The sequence below is a fragment of the Musca autumnalis genome, unplaced genomic scaffold (genome assembly GCF_047663935.1).
Source record: "Musca autumnalis isolate F117 unplaced genomic scaffold, ASM4766393v1 scaffold_1, whole genome shotgun sequence".
Lineage (NCBI taxonomy): Eukaryota > Metazoa > Arthropoda > Insecta > Diptera > Muscidae > Musca > Musca autumnalis.
The window spans coordinates 259,171,380-259,191,665 of record NW_027411644.1 but is presented as its reverse complement, the minus strand read 5'-3'; the positions used below and the strand labels follow the sequence as shown (position 1 = coordinate 259,191,665).

The 20,286-nt window shown below is 33.5% G+C and overlaps 1 long non-coding RNA gene across 1 annotated transcript in view; it reads right to left on the bottom strand.

Moving 5' to 3' along the window:
* The window catches only part of LOC141391222 (uncharacterized), a 186,514-nt gene that overhangs the window by 61,822 nt on the left and 104,406 nt on the right, over positions 1 to 20,286 (bottom strand). The gene's annotated exons all lie outside the window — the stretch shown is intronic.

The following is a 20,286-nucleotide window of genomic DNA, read 5'->3' as shown; positions in this document are numbered from 1 at the left end:
CCAGAAGGGACAAAGTAGACTTCTCTCATCCACCACGATTCATACATATTAGCTCATTTATAATTTAGTTTTTATCGAGTTCGAAAGGAGTGTCTTAAGACACCGCGTGGCTGAAATAATCAGGAAATGACGCCAACACTACGCTGAGGGGTATTCCTGTCACCGTTGAAAATTCGATAATGTGCGCCCCTGGTATCGAACTCGGCCATTCAATGTGCATTGTACCACAATTACATCACAAGAAACTATACATGGTAAAATTGAAACATGATTCGAAAATGGACCCCGAACTTCATGTAAGTTTGGGAGAAATACATATTAGGATGTGCAAAGTTTGGACGATGTCAGTTACCTCGTTCGAGAGTTATTGTCCGACTAGTCATTTTATTTGAAATTCATAACATTATTAGAGCTCTCGGGTCATTTCAAAGCTAAACAAGTAAAAAAGTATCAGTCGGCTTTGCCGACAGAGCCTGTGTATATTGAAACAATTTTTTTCCCAAAAAACGTATGTTTTTAGGGGGTTTTAAAAATGTTGGGCGTTTGAACCGACAAAAATGGTGATTAGGATTAAAGATCAAAAGTTTTGCGGAGGAGATACTAAACGGAATGGATCGACATTGACCGTTATGGAAGTGGATCTCCAGCCACAAAATATGGTGCCATATGGGGTTTTTACACTCTTCGGGCTGTTTGCTCAAGAAGTATGGTTTGCCCCTAAAAAAAACTTTTACCATCGTAATTGAGGAAGGGAATGAAAGTTGCTTCAACAAAAATCAAAGTGATTCGATATTAGGTCTTAAAGTGAACTTATCCGAAAATTTTTGTTGGAGGTACCGGATGGAGTGGACAAATATAGTCCATATTTGAACCTGATCTATATCTGGTAGATATATTAGGATGAGTAAAGTATAGACCAATTCGGCCACTCCCTCCAAGAGTTACGGTACGAACAATTTTTCCGAACATTTTTTAACTTTTGTGGGGGAGGTACCTGAAGGAGTGGACCGATATGGCTTATCTTCAAACTTAAACTATGTTTGGACAAAATGTTACTAAGGCCATATTTTGGGCCGAATTGGCAAATCCGTTCGAGAGTTATCTTGCGCTCCAACCACCTCACACGGTGTCATAGGGTTTTTTGCAACTTTCATGCTATTTTCTCAGGAAGTATTAACTTGCCCCTGAAGAAACTTGTACCGTCGTATGGAGGGCAGTGAATACAAGTTGCTAAAACAAAAATCAAAGCGATTCGAGAGATGGTCCTAAACTGAACTTTTCCGAAATTTTGTGTGGGAGGTACCCGAAGGAGTGGACCTAATGAGACCATATTGGAACCTTATATTACTCTGGTTTACGCTATACAAAGTATGGACCAAATCGGTCACTCCCATCAAAAGTTATCGTGCGCACAAACTTTCCGAACATTTTCGAATTTTTGTGGGGGAGGTACAGGAAGGAGTGGACCTATATGGCCCATCTTCGAACTTAAATCAAATCTGGACAAAATATTTCGATACCCAAAATTTGAACCGAATCGATTGATCCGTTCGAGAGTTATCGTGCACACCAACAGACAGACAGACAGACAGCCGTATGGACAATGCTAGATCTACTCAAAATTGTCTGAAACGGATATCGTACAAACATACTTGGGGTCTAAAACCATTATTTCGATGAGGCACATTTTTCGTCGTATCAAAGTGTAAATACCTTCTTTAGCCTAAAGGCTGAGGGTATAATCAATAGTCGGGACGAAGCCGACCATGTGATACCCCACACAATTACCTTTGTACATAAGCTTCTCTCTGATGGAAATTTCTTTGAGGGGGGTACTTGGTATTGATTTGGTTGGTATTGATTTAGGTACAATTATAATAGAAGCAGAGATATTTATCATTACATTCAAAGTTTCAAAATATAAAAATTTTAGATAGCTTAGCGCCTTTCACCTTAACTCTGATATTTGAATATTATCCACAAAACATTTCGTATTGAGTTAAAGCTCAGATGACCTACATTTTATCATATTTTCCTTGGACTCACACGGCTGGGATACTCGACATTACAATTCAAAATATATAACAATGGAATGTCTTAACGACCATTGCGACAACCTTTGCGTCAATGTAAAGTTTAAATGTTCTACTTTCATTGACAGTCTTCCTTTTTTGGAACACTTTTAATAAAGTCGGAAATATTCTTATATGAACAACAATATGCACGGTGTACCTTAACAAATTTAAATGGAAGGTGCTTACACCTCGGAAGTTTTTGCTGATTCTGAAACTACAATGCTCATAGATGAGAAATATCAAGAAACAAAAAAATCGCCGAAGGGATTTTAAAATCGCGATTTAAGTTCCCATTTTTAGGGATTTTAGCTTGGAAACCGCGAGTTCTATGTAAATGAGTCTAAAGAAAATGTTGTAGCAGAGAAAATTCTCCACAAGATTGGCTTTTATGATATTTTTGTAGGTTTTACCGTTTTTGAGATATGGAAGTTCAAATTGGGACAATGCACTGACTGTATCGTCCCCTTATAAAACAATATTATGCACAGTACTCCTTAACTAACTTTTAATGGAAACCGCTTACAGATGGGATGTTTTTTCGGATTCTGAAACAGCAATGTTCATAGATAAGAAAAATAAAAAATATTGAAAAAATCGCCGGAGGGATTTTTAAATAAATCGCGATCAAAATTCACAATTTTAGGGATTTTTTAGGTTTTCACGATTTTGCTTGGAAACCGCAAGTCGTATCGAAATGAGTCTGAAGAAAATGTTGTAGCTGTAAAAATTCTCTATAAGACTGACCTTTAGGTTTTTTCGTAGGTTTTACCATTTTTGAGATATAGAGGTTCAGTTCAAATCTTTAGGTTTTTATCTTAAGTCTTCAAGATTTTGCTTGGAAACCGCAAGTCATATCAAAATAGAACTAAAGAAAATAGTGAAGCTGTGAAAATTCTCTACAAGATTGGATGATTTATCTTTTTCTAGGTTGTACCATTTTCAAGATATATAAGTGTAATTTGGGAAATTGCAGTAATGACATTGTTTTATAAGGAGGCGATACAGTCAGTGCATTGTCTCAATTTGAACTTCTATATCTCAAAAACGGTAAAACCTACGAAAATATCATAAATGATTCGATATTAGGTCTTAAAGTGAACTTATCCGAAATTTTGTGTGGGACGGATGGAGTGGACAAATACAGTCCATATTTGAACCTGATCTATATCTGGTAGATATATTAGTATGAGTAAGATACAGACCAATTCGGCCACTCCCTCCAAGAGTTACGGTACGAACAATTTTTCCGAACATTTTTTAACTTTTGTGGGGGAGGTACCTGAAGGATTGGACCGATATGGCTTATCTTCAAACTTAAACTATGTTTGGACAAAGTGTTACTAAGGCCATATTTTGGGCCGAATCGGCAGATCCGTTCGAGAGTTATCTTGCGCTCCAACCACCTCACACGGTGTCATAGGGGTTTTTTGCAACTTTCATGCTATTTTCTCAGGAAGTATTAAGTTGCCCCTGATGAAACTTGTACCGTCATATGGAGGGCAGTGAATACAAGTTGCTAAAACAAAAATCAAAGCGATTCGAGAGATGGTCCTAAACTGAACTTTTCCGAAATTTTGTGTGGGAGGTACCCGAAGGAGTGGACCTAATGAGACCATATTGGAACCTCATATTACTCTGGTTTACGCTATACAAAGTATGGACCAAATCGGTCACTCCCATCAAAAGTTATCGTGCGCACAAACTTTCCGAACATTTTCGAATTTTTGTGGGGGAGGTACAGGAAGGAGTGGACCTATATGGCCCATCTTCGAACTTAAATCAAATCTGGACAAAATATTTCGATACCCAAAATTTGAACCGAATCGATTGATCCGTTCGAGAGTTATCGTGCACACCAACATACAGACAGACGTATGGACATTGCTAGATCTACTCAAAATTGTCTGAAACGGATATCGTACAAACATACTTGGGGTCTAAAACCATTATTTCGATGAGGCACATTTTTGGTCGTATCAAAGTGTAAATACCTTCTTTAGCCTAAAGGCTGAGGGTATAATCAATAGTCGGGACGAAGCCGACCATGTGATACCCCACACAACTACCCTTGTACATAAGCTTCTCTCGGATGGAAATTTCATATTTTCCTTGGACTCAGACGGCTGGAATACTCGACATTACAATTCAAAATATATAAAAATGGAATGTCTTAGCGACCATTGCGACAAGCTTCTATTTTCTACTGTTCTACTTTCATTGACAGTCTTCCTTTTTTGGAATACTTTTAATAAAGTCGGAAATATTCTTATATGAACAACAATATGCCTATTAATGAATTTTTCCACTCTGGGACCACCATCTACAACAACAATTTCGTGACGATCTGATTAAATTGCGAAAATCATTTGTTTGTTTTGGCATATGTATGTACATATGTATATACATATATAAAGGTTGGTCTACGACCGTTAGGGCAATGTGTTACAAAATTTTAAGCCAAAACTATCCTCAAACTGCCGATAGGTAAAAATTGTTGAATGTTTGAGGGTGAGGTACCGAAGGACACGACCAATATATTCAATCTTGAAACTTGATGTTAGCTTTGGAAAAATATTTTTATCCAGAAAGAAAAAATTGTATAATTGTAATTAGGTCCACAAGAAAAACCTGCGGTCAAAATTTCAAACGTCTTCCAACATCTTAAAAACTTAATTAAAATCTTGAGCGAGAATCTAATCTAAGTTTAAAAAATAGACTACGAAGTGCAAAGTTTGCACCAAATCGGTTACTCCCTTGGAGAGCCATACAGACAGATATGTCGTATTTGACGTGGTAGTTACATTCCGGTGTAACCCTATGACCACCTTGGTTTGGGACGGAGCCTATCTGTCACTCCTGCCTTTCTAATATAATTCTAAATTCGAGCCACAAGCACTACGCGCTATTTGGATTGAGATGGTCCCACAAGGGGGCAAACACCAACTGCCAGGCTAGGTCTGAGGATCAAGGGCTTCACGCTTGTCACGGCGGTGCCATGTTTTTCGGCAATTTACACACATACGACACGATAATTTTCATCCAGTTTCATACCACGCTTCAACTTATAAAAAGTTGGTCGCTAACTCTGGAAGCAGAGAATCCATCATGAGGTTTCAAATAAATTGACCACAGATGGATCCCGGAAGGTCGTCTGTCCAGACCCCCCTGACGCAAGTCCTTCTTCCACTAAAATAACTTGACTAGAGAGAAAACTCCTGTCACCTAATCTTAGACATTTTGGGAAAAGAAGTCAAATGCGCAATTAACGTCCAAGGTACACCTAAGTCATACTTGGCACTCGGCCCGTTCAAGCTATCATGCACATGCATCCACGAGTCCATCGTACCTCCTCCCTCGACAAAGCCAAACTGATGCGGAGATAAACCCTGTAGCACTCTTAAGCCATTCCACCAAAATCCTCTCAAGCTCTTTTCCACGTATTGGGAGAAGGATATTGCCCGATATAAAGCTCCACCATTTGTATTCTTTACTTTTGGCCAGCGCATCCTTAAACGTCCTAAGATCAGCAAGGAACTCAGCTTTACGCTGCTCTTTGGAAACGCTTTATCAGACTCCAAAACCGCTTCGTATCAAACCTAGCTTACGGGTACACCGTTCTATCTTTTATGCTTTCGCCAGACGGCGTCTGCTAAGGAGTACGTCATTGACGCTTCTAATCCATTCATTCAACTTGCTGACCTGGTCAACTATCGTCAAAGCCCTAAACTCCACTAATTACATAGCTGACTGCCTGACGTCAGTTCACGTCCCGTTCCATCCAACCTCGGAAACACACAGTACCCTGCATCCGTACCCCCCGACGTGACCATAACCCCAACTAGAGTCACACGTTCCCCAGTTTTCGCTGCAACTGCTGGCCCATTTGCAACCGTCACTTCAATGCCGGTTACATCAGAAGGGCCATAAAGGAATATAGATCCGAAGGCACATTCAAAACAACCATCATAAACCCAATTGGATACAGCGGCTTGGATACATTGACTACAAATTGTCTACAATCCCACGGCAGCCGGTTCTTTCGTACCGGATTGACCCGGAACAATGGTGTTTCGGCCAGCGACTGCCTATGCTTCTACGTTTTTTTTAAATGCTGCAACAACAACAACAAATAGTCCAAAACGGATTTGGTTTAAACATATGTAGGGCTTTCAAAACGGGCGGCCGGTTTTAAGACACTTGTTCGCCTTGGCAGTTGCATGGGGGCTGGTCTCAAAGTACGGCATTTACTAGAGTTGGGTAATCTAGTTCCTAGTTTCAAAACGTATGAGTAACATCATAAAATTTATCTTGTGGTATTAAGTATACGCAGCTTGTTCATAGAAAAAAATTAGGAAATTGGAATTGCGAAGTGGACTAGATAGTTCAATTGAACTAGATTGCCACAAATCTACTGCCCACAAGATTGTGGCAGGGATGATCCTGGCAATTCATTTCACTTTGAAACTCTCGCGTGCTCTATAAATTGCCGATTAAAATAACACTCGTACCTCTTCGGATCTGTCACAGTCACTCCTTTGAAAGTAACAGTTGTTCCATTATCCATTTTTGCCGGATTCGAGAGCGATTTAACCATTGCCCTTATCATTTATCATCTTGCATTTTTTTCGCCTACAAGGCTGTTGACTTCAATAGCAATTTCCCTAATTCTTGGATCTTAAGGTTCGTGTGACGAAGCTCATCACACTCATTTGCAAGTTCCTATGATTCTCATGGTGAAAAAATACACAACAAGTAAAAAAGTATAAGTCGGCTTGGCCGACAGAGATATACCCTCAGCCTTGGACCTAAAGAAAAGAAGAAACACACAATACTTCTGACATCTATACAATTCGATGTACAACGTTTGGTCAGTTTCTCCCTTCGAGGGAGTTTAGTTGGTGCCAGCAGCTTTTGGGCCATTACGTAAAGAAATAAGGTCTTACCCCCCAAAAAAACTTGTACCGTCGTAATGGGGAAAGCGAATAAAAGTTGTTACAATCAAAAGCAATGGGATTCGAAGGCCAACTTTTGAATTAATTTGGATGACCCGTGCGTTTTTTACAGCTTCGGATCATTTTCTCAGTATGCATGGACTTACCCCTGAAAAAAACATGTACTGTCGTAATGGTCGCGGCGAATACAAGTTGTTACAAAAAGAAGCAAAACGATTCAAGAGCAGGCCTTAAACTGCACTTTTCCCAAAATTTGTGTGGGAGGTATTCGAAGGTGTGGATTTACATAGTCCATATTCGAACCTGATCTATGTCCCGTAGAGATATTACGATATGAATAGTATGGATAAAATCGTTTACTACCTTCGAGAGTTATCGTCCGCACAATTGTTCCGACAAATTTCAAACTTGTGTGGGGTATGTACCAGAAGGAGTGGACCGATGTGGCTCATCTTTGAACTTGTTGGACTTAGGTTACATTTTGAACCAAATCGGTTCATCCGCTCAAGAGTTATTGTGTGCTTCAACCACTACACTTGATGCTATAGGTGTTTTCTACAATTAAGGGCTATTTTCTCAGGAAGTATGGACTTGCCCCCTGATAAAACATTTACTGCCATAAAGGGGGCAGCAACTACAAGTTGATACAAATGAATGTGATTCGAGATCAGGTTCTAAACTGAACTTTTCCGAAATTTTGTGTGAGAGGTACACGGAGGAGTGGACCAATAGAGTCCATATTGGAACCTCATCTATGTCTGGTAGAAATTTCACGATATGTAAAGTATGGACCAAATCGGTTGGTTTTCGAACTTTTGTGGTGGAGGTACCTGAAGGTGTGGACCGATATGGTCCATCTTCGAACTTAAACTAAGTTAAAAAATATTACGAACGCCACATTTTGGACCAAATCGGTTCATCCGTGTGAGAGTTATCGTGCGCACCAGCCAGCCATACAGACAGACGGACGGACATACATAGCTAAATAGACTCCAAATTGTGTGAAACGCATTTTTTTTTTTCTGCATATTTCATTTATTTATAATATCATACAAAATTGCCCCAGCGCCACATGGACATTATTGGGGCGAGTTGGCATATTTATAAGCTTAACATAATATTATTATTTTATGATCTGTATTATGTGAAACATAAAGGAAAAAATAAAGGAAAATAATTACAATAGAAGCATTTCTATATTATTAAATAAAAAACCTTTCAATTGAGACTTGAATGTGGAAATTAATTGCAAATTTTTCAGTTCCACTGGAAGATGATTATATTCTGTGCAGCCGTTATGCTCTATTCTTTGTTTTGATGTTTCCAATCGACATCTCTTTACTAATAAATTTGAACTATTTCGTGTGTTAAATCTGTCTTGATTTACTTGAAATCTTAAGGTATGATATCCAATGTTGTTGATGCATTTAAACATATACATCAACAGTTGCATTTTATACAACCCATATACTGGTAATATATTTTTACATACATCTCTATACAAAGCGATTGTGGGATGTGTTAGTGGAAGATTGAACACAATTTTAAGTGCTTTGTTTTGTGCTCGTTGTAGGGATCTATATTCCACTGTTTTCTTATGAGCATATACCATTGGAAGATAATTGAAGTGGCTATGTATTAATGCATTGTATAATAAGAGTTTTGTGTTCACATCAAATTTATTCTTGAACTTGTACAGTATTCCAATTGCTGGTGATATTTTGGTTTTTAGATGCTTCATATGCAAGTTCCATGTCAGATTAGACTGTAAAATTATTCCCAAATATTTTATGGAGAAACATTCTTGTATTACTCTACCACCAACTTCTATTCCAAATGGGGGCTCACTACCACCAATATGAGGTCTAAATCGCAATAATTTAGTTTTATCCATATTTAATATAAGTCTATTAATTCGAATATATTCCATAATCAACTCCGCATCATGCTGCATTTGTGCTCTAAGTATCAACTCATGTTTGTAGGGATAGAATAGACTTATGTCATCTGCATAAATAATGAGCTTTCCATAAAGTTTAAGATTTGAAATATCATTTAGGAAGACTTTAAAAAGCAAGGGGCCCAGTACGCTGCCCTGTGGTACACCACATTCAACCGTTCCTATTTCACTTTTGACAAGTCCAATTTGTACAAATTGCTTTCGTTTGTTAAGATATGATCTTATAAGTTTAGATGATGTTCCTCTTATACCATAAAAAGTTAATTTTTCCAATAAAATGTTATGATCAATCAAATCAAATGCTTTTGAAAGGTCATAAAATATGCCTGCAACTCCTCCATAGCCATTATCTAGTCCTTCACATATGTAGTTTACAACATTTACCACCGCTTCTTGAGTTCCGCATCCTTTCTGAAACCCAAATTGCTGACAATACATTAAATTATTATTCTCCAAAAAAGTTGATAATTGACGGAATATAATCTTTTCAAAGATTTTGTCCAGAGTGGGTAAAATCGATAGGGGTCTATAATTTTTAACTGAGCAAGTTCCAATCTCCTTAGGTATGGGCGTTATTTTCGATATTTTTAAAATATCAGGATATGTACTTGTATCTATTATATTATTGAAGATTTTGACCAAAGTATTTAAAATAATATCCTTACAGTTTATTATGTGATTTGCAGATATGTTATCATGACCAGGGCTTTTGTTCTTTTTAAGATTTGTCACAACTTCTAGGATTTCCTCATTATATGTATGCTCGAACTGACATTGATTAACACTCATTTGCAATGTGTTCAGTTTATTGCAACAATCACCAGATCGCTGAATTATATTGGATTTAAGCACTCTAGGTATCTTCAGAAAGTACTCATTAAAATAATCACATTTTTCTTTGTCTTCCTCAATCAAAACACCAACATCATTCCTTACTTTAACTTTAGCCTTCACGCTTCTACCCAGATTTTCATTCAGAAACTTCCAGACTTTTTTGGGATCTTGATTTAATTTTTGTAAATTGCTTTGATAATAATCATTCATATTTATTCTCAACGATTTTTTAATAACGTTACTTATTTGCTTCAATCGTCTTTCAATCTCTGGAGTGCAGTTTCTCCTTCTTTTCTTCAAAAGATCAAATTTCAAATTTATTAGCGATTGTAGATTGTCGTTAAGCCAAGGACTTATACCTCTTTTATACTCATGTTTTTCCGTAATTTCAACTGATGAGCTTTGAATACTTGTTGAAAATACATTAATAAAGTTATTTGTGTCATTCCTTATATCGCCCGAATATTGCAGCATGTTAACTCGATCTTGAAGCATATTTCTTAATGTATTATTATCACACCTTAGAAAACGTGTTTCAATGAATTCTGGTGTAGCAACATTGCTTTGAAGTTTGCACCACAAGACGTTGTGATCAGAAATGTCACATTCTATTGATGAAGATGAAATCATGGTAGAAATATTACTAAAGATGTGGTCAATTACAGTTTGACTTGTTGGCCGAGTAACCATTCCATGACAGCTAACGAAATCAAAATTATGTAAAACGTTCAGAAGATCTGCAGAACTATCGCATGATAAATCCACATTGGAATCTCCAAGAAAAACACTTGGCATTCTCCTGGAATTCTGGCACAAATTTTCAATAAATATTAAAAACGTACTAATGTTGCATTTTGGCGAACGATAGAAGCTAGTAATTCTTAGATCTTGGCCATTGACTTTGAAGTTGGAAACTGATATAGTGATTGATTCTATAAAACCTTTACTTTCACAAACTTCAACGTGGTGATCCAAATCGTTCTTAATATACACAGATGTGCCTCCGAAGCCATCTTTCCGGCAACAGTGAACTGCATTATATCCAGGAATGTTGTAAATTTGTCTGGTTTGGGAATGAAACCAGGTCTCTTGTATTGCAATTATGTTTGGCAAGACAATGAAGCTCGAAATTAATGATTTAAACTTATTAAATTTGTTAATAGAAGAAATGCTTCGCATGTTAACAGATAGTATATTAAAAAAATTGCTTTGTAATTCTCTATAGTATACATTAAAACTATCTATATTTGAAAAATATTGATTGTTTATTATCATATTAAAATATTTACTAAATTCGCAATATAAAAGACAAATTATTATTTACTTGGTGACATAAATTGATCTTGATTTTCCTCGTCGGCTTCATCAGTGATTTCTTTAACATTTTGCTGTTCTCTAATCTGTCTACCTCTTAGAAACTTGCTACTAGTTGCTTCCAATAACAAGTCATTGACATCTTCTACACTCCTGATAGATCTTGGTTTGGATATGGCACTTTTCTTCACAAAAATTCTTCCTCCATATGTATATACAGCAACATAACCAACTGTCTTCAAAGTTTTGGCATGATTGAAAATCTCAAGGGATTCCTTACTTAACAAGTCGTTAACGTAGATATTTTTTGTACTTTCATTTTGTTTCAACTTTGGTTTTGCAGCCATAATTTTATCTTTCGATTGCTTATTATTAAATTTAACAATTAATATTTGCTTCTGGCCTGTTGAATTTTTCTTTCCAGCAAAATAAGCCTCTTCAATGTTATTTTCTACAATATCCACACCAACAGATTTTGAAAAATTAAGCACAGTTTCGACAGCAGTACTATTTTCGGGAGCCTTTAAACCGCTTATTAAACAGTCATTTTTAACTCGGATATCATTTAAAAATCTAACCGACTCTTTCAATTCCTTTACTTCATTTTTAAGCTTGCGGTTTTCTTTTTCAATTGACTGTATTTTTGTTTTGTTTTCATTTACACCTCTAAGTAACTCATCAAACTTTGTTGACATAAACGTCATGGCTTCTCTCATCTCGGTCAGCTGATCAAGTTTATTTAACTTCGCCTTTATTTGTTGGAGTTCTCTCTTCACACTCCCATTATCATCAATCTCACCAACACAGATATGGCACACAAATTCATCATCTTTATTGCTCAAGAGTTTATTGAATTGTTTCTTATCCAGTTTCGCACACGGAGCATGGAATATTCTATCGCATTTGTCGCACTCAATGCATTCTTCTTCCTCCTCTTTCACTACCTTTCTACATTGGCCACAAAGTTTTTGTACAATTTGAATACTTCTGCGCCTTATGTTTGCCATATTCCACCTTTCCCGTATTACTTTTGTTTTGATTATCACTGCAGAATCAATCTATTCAACCGTTGTTGTATTTAAATGTTTATTTTTGATTATAATAAATTCAGCCTGTACAGAGATAACTTTTTGACGTTTACACTTCAGTGATGCCAACTTTCTTTCGTCAAAACATTCTTGGGGTCTCAAACCATTATTTCGATGAGGCATATTTTGCCCGTCGTTAGCATAAATGCTGAGTGTATAAAAACACACTATTGATGAGGTGTCGGCCACGGGTATAAGATTCCTACGAGTCAATGCGGTGCATGAACCAATGAGGCCGGTTAACTTAATTAATGAGGCTTAATTAATCCATCCAGCCGATGGGTTGTTTATAAAACAAGTTCAAGTTATTTTTTAATTAATTTCTCGTTAGAGTCGAGCTTAATGACCAATGATGCAAGTGAAAAGCCGAAAGCCGAAGATTCGAACCCACACAACCACCACTATGTGACATGCATGTTTCGACTTTTGTAGAGGCTCTTCAGACATATCGGCTGTGGAGCGGCTTCCAGTTCTAGTTTAGTTTCGTTTCACAAGACTCTCTGTACAATGTAACTATATTGAGTGATATGTTCCTTCGTTCAAACGCGGGATCTGTCATGAATTAAAAAAAACCGTGGTGAAAAAAATGCTCTCTCTCTCTCTCAGAGCAATAATTGCGACTTCGAATGCTGAATCATATCGAACTGAACTAAAGTGAGCATGAAATGTTATAATCTTTACTTACAACTGCCAGAATAATGAATAACTTTTTATTGAATGTCTTGCCACTTGACAACATTATCGTAATTTTGTATAGCTTAGAGATCACCGTATGCATATTAAATATTAATATTTATGAACTTTATAATTTTAATTTCGCACACTTCTTTATTACCTCAACTTTCCTATAGCTGCTACAACAACTTCAACTATTAATTACTATTAAAGTTTCCCAATTAAAAATACGGAAAATTAAAATACTCTTGCTACGCATTTATCTTTAGCCTGATAACACCGTTGACCTGTGTCTATTCATCTCTTTGACTCATCCTCATTACGGCAACAACCAAAAGGTCCAGTCGCTCAGTACACAACACATTGACTCCGAAAAATAAAACAAATCATGTCAATTAAAAGGTATTTAAACGTAATACACATTTAAGCCAAACATATTAAAACTTTAATGCCATTCGACAAACAGGCGGTAGTAACAATGACAAGGACAACAAACGCAAGCAGCAGCAGAAGTAGTAGCAACAACACCATTAGTAGCCATGAACCTCAAAGAACACAACGGTAACAGCAACAACACAATTTCTGTTCGATAAACATGGCTAGCAGATGGCGTTTTGTATTATACATACGTGAATGTATGTTTCAATGTATGTGTTCTTAATAAGCGTTTTGGGTTGTATGGGGAAATGGGAGATAAAGTTTATCATGGCCAAGAGTGAAGTGTAATGGAGAGATGTTAAAGCAAATCAAGTTTATTGTTTTAGCTTACCTTAATGCCATTTTAACACAAATACATGATACGTTTACACACACACACACAAACGCTGACTTAATCGTGCACCTATCACACAGCCTGGCGCACAAACAGTGTGTGACTTTAGCATGACTCCACAACATTTTAGGCCAAAAACACATCCACATGTGCCGAGATTGTTATTGCACGCCAGCAATATGTTCACAAGGGGAACACCAAAGCAATTTAGGGTTAAGTCGATGTCAAAGTGTCAGTTTAGTATCGGTATAATCATGACATGATGATACTGCTATTTCTACAAAGCCAAACAACCATTTTAGCTTAGGTGGCGATTAACAGTGGAAAGAAAGGATGGTAAATGGATGTCAGAAGGTAAAACAGTATATAAGACAGGACAAAAACAAACAACTTTAATATTTAACAAATAAAAATATTCTTTAAGAAATCCACGTTTGAAAAAAATTATCGAACAAAATGTTCTTTAAAAATTCACTTTTGAAAGAATTATTGAAAAAAGTGTTCTTTAAAAAATCCACATTTGAAAAATTATTGAAAAATATTCTTTAAAAAATCCACGTTTGAAAAATTATTGAAAAATATTCTTTAAAAAAACCACGTTTGAAAAATTATTGAAAAATATTCTTTAAAAAATCCACGTTTGAAAAAATTGTTGAAAAAATATTCTTTTAAAAATCCACGTTTGAAAAAATTGTTGAAAAAATATTCTTTAAAAATTCCAAGTTTGAAAAAATATGCTTTAAAAAATACACTCTGAAAAAATTATTGAAAAAGCGTTTTTTAAAAAATCCACGTTTAAACAAAATTCTTTAAAAAATCCACGTTTGAACAAAATTCTTTAAAAAATCCACGTTTGAAAAACTTATTGAAAAAATATTCTTTAACAACTCACGTTTGAAAAAATGATTGAAAAAATATTCTTTAACAACCCACGTTTGAAAAAATGATTGAAAAAATATTCTTTAACCACCCACGTTTGAAAAAATGATTGAAAAAATATTTTTTAACAACCCACGTTTAAAAAAATGATTGAAAAAATATTCTTTAAAAATCCACGTTTGAAAAAATTATTGAAATATTGTTCTTTAAAAAATCCACATTTGAAAAAATATTCTTTAAAAAATCCACATTTGAAAAAATATTCTTTAAAAAATCCACGTTTGAAAAAATTATTGAAAAAAATATTCTTTAAAAAGTCCACGTTTAAAAGAATTATTGAAAAATTGTTCTTTAAAAAATCCACCTTTAAAAAAATGATTGAACAAAAATCCTTTAAAAAATTAACGAATGAGAAAATTATTAAAAAAATATTGAAAAAATTATTGAAAAAAATTTTTTTTAAAAAACCACGTTTGAAAAAATTATAGAAAAAAATTTTTTTTTAAAAAACCACGTTTGAAAAAATTATAGAAAAAAATATTCTTTAAAAAATCCACGTTTGAAAAAATTATAGAAAAAAATATTCTTTAAAAAAAATCCACGTTTAAAAAACTTATTAAAAAATATTCTTTAAAAATTCCACGTTTGAAAAACTTATTGAAAAAATATTCTTTAAAAAAATCCAGGTCTGAATAAATTATTGAAAAAATATTCTTTAAAAAATCCAGGTTTGAATAAATTATTGAAAAAATATTTTTTAAAAAATCCAAGTTTGAAAAAAATATAGAAAAAACATTCTTTAAAAAATCCACGTTTGAAAAAATTATGGAAAAAATATTCTTTAAAAAATCCAGGTTTGAATAAATTATTGAAAAAGCGTTTTTTAAAAAATCCACGTTTGAACAAAATTCATTAAAAAATCCACGTTTGAACAAAATTCATTAAAAAATCCACGTTTGAAAAACTTATTGAAAAAATATTCTTTAACAACCAACGTTAGAAAAAATGATTGAAAAAATATTCTTTAACAACCCACGTTTGAAAAAATGATTGAAAAAATATTCTTTAAAAAATCCACGTTTGAAAAAATTATTGAAAAAATATTCTTTAAAAAATCCACGTTTGAAAAAATTATTGAAAAAATATTCTTTAAAAAGTCCACGTTTGAAAAAATTATTGAAAAATTGTTCTTTAAAAAATCCACATTTGAAAAAATATTCTTTAAAAAATCTACGTTTGAAAAAATTATTGAAAAAATTTTCTTTAAAAAGTCCACGTTTAAAAGAATTATTGAAAAATTGTTCTTTAAAAAATCCACCTTAGAAAAAATGATTGAACAAATATCCTTTAAAAAATTAACGTATAAAAAAATTATTAAAAAAATATTCTTTAAAAAATCCACGTTTGAAAAAATATAGAAAAAAACATTCTTTAAAAATTCCACGTTTGAATAACATATTGAAAAAATATTCTTTAAAAAATCCACGTTTGAACAAAATTCATTAAAAAATCCACGTTTGAACAAAATTCATTAAAAAATCCACGTTTGAAAAACTTATTGAAAAAATATTCTTTAACAACCAACGTTAGAAAAAATGATTGAAAAAATATTCTTTAACAACCCACGTTTGAAAAAATGATTGAAAAAATATTCTTTAAAAAATCCACGTTTGAAAAAATTATTGAAAAAATATTCTTTAAAAAATCCACGTTTGAAAAAATTATTGAAAAAATATTCTTTAAAAAGTCCACGTTTGAAAAAATTATTGAAAAATTGTTCTTTAAAAAATCCACATTTGAAAAAATATTCTTTAAAAAATCTACGTTTGAAAAAATTATTGAAAAAATTTTCTTTAAAAAGTCCACGTTTAAAAGAATTATTGAAAAATTGTTCTTTAAAAAATCCACCTTAGAAAAAATGATTGAACAAATATCCTTTAAAAAATTAACGTATAAAAAAATTATTAAAAAAATATTCTTTAAAAAATCCACGTTTGAAAAAATATAGAAAAAAACATTCTTTAAAAATTCCACGTTTGAATAACATATTGAAAAAATATTCTTTAAAAAATCCAGGTTTGAATAAATTATTGAACAAATATTCTTTAACAAATCCACGTTTGAAAAAATTATTGAAAATTTAAAAAATCAACGTTTAAAAATATATTGAAAAAAATATTCTTTCAAAATCCACGTTTGAAAAAATTATTGAAAAAATATTCTTTAAAAATTCACGTTTGAAAAAATAATTAAAAAAAATATTCTTTAAAAAATCCACGTTTGAAAAAATTATTGAAAAATATTCTTTAAAAAATCCACGTTTGAAAAAATTATTGAAAAATATTCTTTAAAAAATCCACGTTTGAAAAAATTATAGAAAAAAAAATTCTTTAAAAAATCCACGTTTGAAAAATTTATAGAAAAAATATTCTTAAAAAAATCTACGTTTGAAAAACTTATTACAAATATTCTTCAAAAATTCCAGGTTTGAAAACCTTATTAAAAATATTCTTTAAAAAATCCAGGTTTGAATAAATTATTGAAAAAATATTCTTTAACAAATCCACGTTTCAACAAATTATTGAAAAAATATTCTTTAAAAAATTAACGTTTGAAAAAATTATTAAAAAATCCAGTTTTGAAAATATTGTTAAATAAATATTCTTTAAAAATCCACAATATTTTTAAAAAATCCATGTTTGAAAAAATTATTGAAAAAAAATATTCTTTAACAAAATTCACGTTTGAAAAAATTATTCAAAAAATATTCTTTAAAAATCCACGTAAAAAATCATTGAAAAACTTTTCTTTAAAAGTCGACGTAAAAAATCATTGAAAAAATGTTCTTTAAAAATCCACGCTTGAAAAAATTATTGAAACAATATTCTTTAAAAATCCACTTTGAAAAAATTGTTCTTTAAAAAATCCACTTTTGAAAAAATTATTGACAAAATAGTTTTTTTTAAAACCCACGTTTGAAAAAATATTGTTTAAAAAAAAAACACGTTTGAAAAAACATTCTTTAAAAACATGTTTGAAAAAATTATTGAAAAAATATTAAAAAGAATTATTGAAAAAATATTCCTTAAAAGATTCACGTTTAAAAAATGATTTAAAAAATCCACGTTTGAAAAAATTATTGAAATTTTTTTCTTTACACAATCCACGTTTGAAAAAATTATTGAAAAAATCTTCTTCATTTTTTATTCAAAAATTTTGGACAAATTATTGAAAAAATAGTCCTTTAAAAAATTCAAGTTTGAAAAAATATTCTTTAAAAAATTCACGTTTAAAAAAATTATTGAAAATAATATTGTTTAAAATATTCACGTTTAAAAAAATTATTGAAAAATTATTGTTTAAAAAATTCACGTTTGAAAGAATTATTTTTTAAAAAATACACCTTTGTTGGCTTGATGAAGGTTGAATATACATTCTTACAATTATTGTTTAAAACTCCTTCTTAATGTAATGTTTGTTTTTGATTTGTTGTTATTTTAAAAATATTCTATGAAAATCGTCGTCTCATCGCCTATTTTCTACCACTGTATCACACAATCCAAACAATCACTCCTCTAGGAACTGAAAAGGTTGAAACTACCCATCTTAACATGTTTTTATACCCTCCACCATAGTATGGAGGGTATATTAAGTTTGTTTTTCCGTTTGTAACGCATTGAAATATTCATTTGCGACCCTATAAAGTATATATATTCTTGATCAGGGTAAAATTCTAAGTCGATCTGAGCACGTCCGTCCGTCCGTCCGTCCGTCCGTCCGTCCGTCTGTGGTAATCACTCTAGCATCCACAAAAATGGAGATAGGACGCTGAAATTTTGGGAAAATGCGTCTTTTGTTTGCAGGCAGGTCAAGTTCGATGATGGGCTATATCGGTCCACGTTTTGGTATAGCCCCCATATAAGGGTACCCCCCGATATACGGTATTTTGACGTTTTTAGCTACATTATCAGACCGATGTAGCTATAATTTGACATTTAGGGTTCTTCAGTGTTAATAAACTTATATATTAGAAGTTGTGGACATAGGTCCACGTTTTGGTATAGCCCCCATATAACGGTACCCCCGATTTACGGTATTTTGAGTTTACGGTATTTTGAGTTTCAAGTTCGATGATGGGCTATATCGGTCCACGTTTTGGTATAGCCCCCATATAAGGGTACCCCCCGATATACGGTATTTTGACGTTTTTAGCTACATTATCAGACCGATGTAGCTATAATTTGACATTTAGGGTTCTTCAGTGTTAATAAACTTATATATTAGAAGTTGTGGACATAGGTCCACGTTTTGGTATAGCCCCCATATAACGGTACCCCCGATTTACGGTATTTTGACGGTTTTAGCTACATTTACAAACCGACTTAGCTATATTTTGACATTTGGGGTTCTTAAGTGTCATTAAACTTATTTAACAAAACTTGTGAACATAAGTCCACGTTTTGGTATAGCCCCCATATAACGGTACCCCCCGATTTGCGGAATTTTGACGTTTTTAGCTACATTTTTAGACCGATTTAGCTATAATTTGACATTTAGGGTTCTTAAGTATCAATAAACTTATATAACAAAAGTTGTGGACACAGGTCCACGTTTTGGTATAGCCCCCATATAACGGTACCCCCCGATATACGGTATTTTGACGTTTTTAGCTACATTATCAGACCGATGTAGCTATAATTTGACATTTAGGGTTCTTAAGTGTTAATTAACTTATATATTAGAAGTTGTGGACATAGGTCCACGTTTTGGTATAGCCCCCATATAACGGTACCCCCCGATTTACGGTATTTTGACGGTTTTAGCTACATTTTCAGACCGACTTAGCTATATTTTGACATTTGGGGTTCATAAGTGTCATTAAACTTATTTAACAAAACTTGTGGACATAGGTCCACGTTTTGGTATAGCCCCCATATAACGGTACCCCCCGATTTGCGATATTTTGACGTTTTTAGCTGCATTTTCAGACCGATGTAGCTATAATTTGACATTTAGGGTTCTTAAATGTTAATAAACTTAGTCCCAATTTACATTAGGCGAGTTTACTTGCGGCAATTGTCATATTGTAGGAGAGAGAGGTGAGGCATATGGTAACCCTTTGCCTCTCAGCACCCTCTCTCAACTACAAACTGACAATTGCGGCAAGTAAACTCGCCTAATGTAAATTGGGACTTATATAACAAAAGTTGTGGACATAGGTCCACGTTTTGGTATAGCCCCCATATAACGGTACCCCCGATTTACGGTATATTGACGGTTTTAGCTACATTTTCAGACCGATTTAGCTATAATTTGACATTTAGGGTTCTTAAGTATCAATAAACTTATACAACAAAAGTTGTGGACATAGGTCCACGTTTTGGTATAGCCCCCATATAACGGTACCCCCCGATTTACGGTATTTTGAGGTTTTTAGCTACATTTTCAGACCGATGAAGCTATAATTTGACATTTGAAGTTCTTAAATGTCAATAAACTTCTGTGACAAAACTTGTGGACATAGGTCCACGTTTTGGTATAGCCCACATATTACGGTACCCCCCGATTTACGGTATTTTGACGTTTTTAGCTACATTTTCTGACCGATTTAGGTATAATTTAACATTTAGGGTTCTTAAGTGTTAATAAACTTACATAACAAAACTTGTGGACATAGGTCCACGTTTTGGTATAGCCCCCATATAACGGTACCCCCCGATTTACGGTATTTTGACGT